This window comes from Mus pahari, chromosome 18 (assembly GCF_900095145.1).
Source record: "Mus pahari chromosome 18, PAHARI_EIJ_v1.1, whole genome shotgun sequence".
Taxonomy (NCBI): domain Eukaryota; kingdom Metazoa; phylum Chordata; class Mammalia; order Rodentia; family Muridae; genus Mus; species Mus pahari.
This window is the reverse complement of record NC_034607.1, coordinates 17,829,137-17,832,048: the sequence shown is the minus strand read 5'-3', so window position 1 is coordinate 17,832,048 and position 2,912 is coordinate 17,829,137. Positions and strand designations below refer to the sequence as shown.

The window sequence follows — 2,912 nt, the reverse complement described above, 5'->3', positions numbered from 1 at the left end:
AACTTTTCTGAAGATGCTCTCCCAGGACACTAGCCATTTTGACAACGGCATCATCTCTAGAATCCCGGCAGATCAGAGAGGGAGCCAGAAGCTGTGGAAATGGCAAAGCTACAGACCTGTTCGTGTTGACAAGATGTAGGATTTTGAGGTCTCTGGGGAGCAAGATCCATCTTCTTGCCTCACTCGAAAGGCATCTTCTTGTAGGAATGAAGGCCCCTTGGGAAATATTCTTGCAGGTGGCCTCATCACTCAAGGATCACTGCTTCTGAATTTCCATATTTGTCTCTGGGGTTTCAGAACTTGTCTCTGAGTTTTCAGTAGGGACCACTGTGTGGGCCACAGCAATTCCTTGGCAAGTGCCCACAGGCACCTTCGTGGCACTGTAATGGCTCCCCTTGCTGCTTGAGTGGTTTTCAGTATACCCTCTAGCTGCTGTTTTCTTGGGGAGACTAGCTGGGGACTTGGTTGAGTCACTTCTTGGCTGTCTGACAGCAATTGTCCACCTGTGTCTCAGAGACAGCCTCTAGATCTTTGCCTAGGGAACCCTCTGGGATCCCGTACAGATCTCTCAGAGATCTTCCCGGACTGTTTGTCAGATCCTTGTAAAGGTCCTTCCAAATCTGGAATATGGCTGGACCCATTGACAAGACCGATGCTCCTGTGGAGGCTGGTGGCTTTTAGCTGCCAGTATTGAGGAGGATGAAGTTTCAGGATTAACTTCTGCATGACCCATCCCTGGGAGTTGGTCCTCAGACTTTACCAGATGATATCTGGATCTTGTAGGGCCCGTGGACCTGGTTGTTGGCCTTTGTGCTTGGATGAGAAGGTGTTCAGTGACTTGGAACCAAGGAACCATACAGCTCTGAGGTGTGACCCTGTCCCGAGGGAAAGGGGTATCTGGAGACATGGGAGCCCAGGAACCACACATCTTTGAGAGGAAGCCTCCTTCCTACTCCTCAGAGGCTCCCCTTCCAGGGAAGGATAAACCCAGCTGAGCTCAAGAGCTCAGGAGCTCAGGAGCCTCAGGCCCTGCTCCTGCTCTTCCTTTCTTGTCTTCATTGCTTCTTGTCTTCTTCTTGTCAATGAGAGAAGAACAGGACGGCAGAGCTCATGAAAGGCATTCATTGGCGTGACCACAGTATGGAAGAGTGCATCCTGGAGGATTCGTGCCTACGGTTTCAGGAGGGTGCAGATAACACTTGGTAATTGGACAAAGTCCAGTGCTTATATAGGTGTTCTTGGGGCACGGACCTTTCTAGAGTAGAGATTTCCAGAGCGAGGATGGCTGGCATCTCAATTTCTGAGCCTGGGGGAGCTCAGGGATGGGTGGGTTTTGATGCCTAGGGATAGGTGAGTTTCTTTGGGACGTTCAGGGCTTGGTGGGTGGCTTTTATTCAGACTTTTCACCTAAAATTAGCATAACCTGGAGTGGGTCCTGTTGACATGCTGGAGATCACCCGTCTGACAGTTATGACCGTTAGGGAGGTCTGGGGGAGGGGCCTGGCTGCTGTTGAGCCTCAGTCTGGGCCAGGGCCATCTTTCTGAGTTGAGGTTTATACAATTTATAAAGTGTACAGTTTACAAAAATACAGATTTTTGCGAAGGGAGTCCAGGGCAGGAAAGCCATTCCTGGCACTTGAGTGACCTGCATATCTAACCCTGGTGTTGTCATGAACCCCTTTTTAAAGTGTTGTTCCAGCTGCTCCCAGAGCTCTGGGTAATAAACCCAGGAGGTAGAAAACAGAGCCCTGGACTTGGGAGGCTCAACTGTTGGAAGTGAGTTGATTAAAGGCTTCCTGTAAGTTTTTAACCATGCCTACTAAGTGGCTCCTACTTGCTTGGTGTTTTCCTAGAAAGGTGGTTCTGTGTGTAGGCACAGCAGGTGGAACATTAAATGGGATCTTGAAGCTGTTGGGCAAGAAGCCCTATAATCCCTAGTTGGAAGTGGGGGGAGGGGATGTATGCTTGAGGTACAGGATGGGTCATGGGCCTGGGAATGGATTCTAGTCACTGCAGAACTGGATCAGGACAAGTTTGGAATTAGAGGTTGGAATTGGACCTGGTGCTGAAGCAAGGGATTTGGTGAGAAGAGTTGTGGAGCTCTTCTCAAATGTATAAATCCATCGTCCGCTGAGGTCCTACTTTCTAATCAGTAAATATCTCTCTTCTCCTCTCCTGGGACATCATATGGTGAGGGGTAGTGGGGGAGGTGAAGATAAAAGAGAAGGAAAGAAAGCAGAAGAAATTAGAAAGGAAGGTATTTCCCGTCTTCATCTTGAACAACACCATATCTTATTTGTTGGCACCGGGGGAGGGGGAAGGAAGGGGGAGGGGTGATGACAGTGATCTGGGAACTGGCATTAATTTTAACTTGTACTGGGATGAAAGTAGCGAGTCCATTGAGCAAGATGGAGAGGGAAATAGTGGAGAACCTGCCATGCTGACAGTAGCCACAAGCGCCTCACTGTGGAGAAAGGGGAGGCCCCAGGAAAGCTGGCTACATTCCTGGTGTAAGTTATTCCCTAAGACCTTCTTGTACAAGAGTTGCTGGTGACCTGAGAACTGCTCTGGCCTGCAGGTTCTGCTCCAGATGGGGAATGGCGCTGTCATGATCTGTGGCCTATTGCCCACACAACTCGTTGCATGGTCAGAGCATGACCTTCCCCTTCCAAACTTCAGTTTGGTCCTGCTAATCTACAGTTCCAGCATCTCCTGATGGATGGATGGATGTGGTTCCTCCAGACTTTGTCTGCCTGTGTCTGGGGTCTGTCCAGAAAGAGGCCTCTTGGAAGCAGAGAGAAAGATAGAAAATGAGAGAGAGAGAGAGAGAGAGAGAGAGAGAGAGAGAGAGAGAGAGAGGTTGGGATGGGTGAAGGCAAACCCAGCAGAGGAGTGCTTCATGAGGTCACTAA

At 49.6% G+C, this 2,912-nt stretch overlaps 1 pseudogene; it reads right to left on the bottom strand.

Annotated features, from left to right (window-relative positions):
• Positions 1-249: 249 nt before the first annotated feature.
• LOC110336053 overlaps positions 250-2,912 on the bottom strand; it is a 25,350-nt pseudogene continuing 22,687 nt past the window's right edge.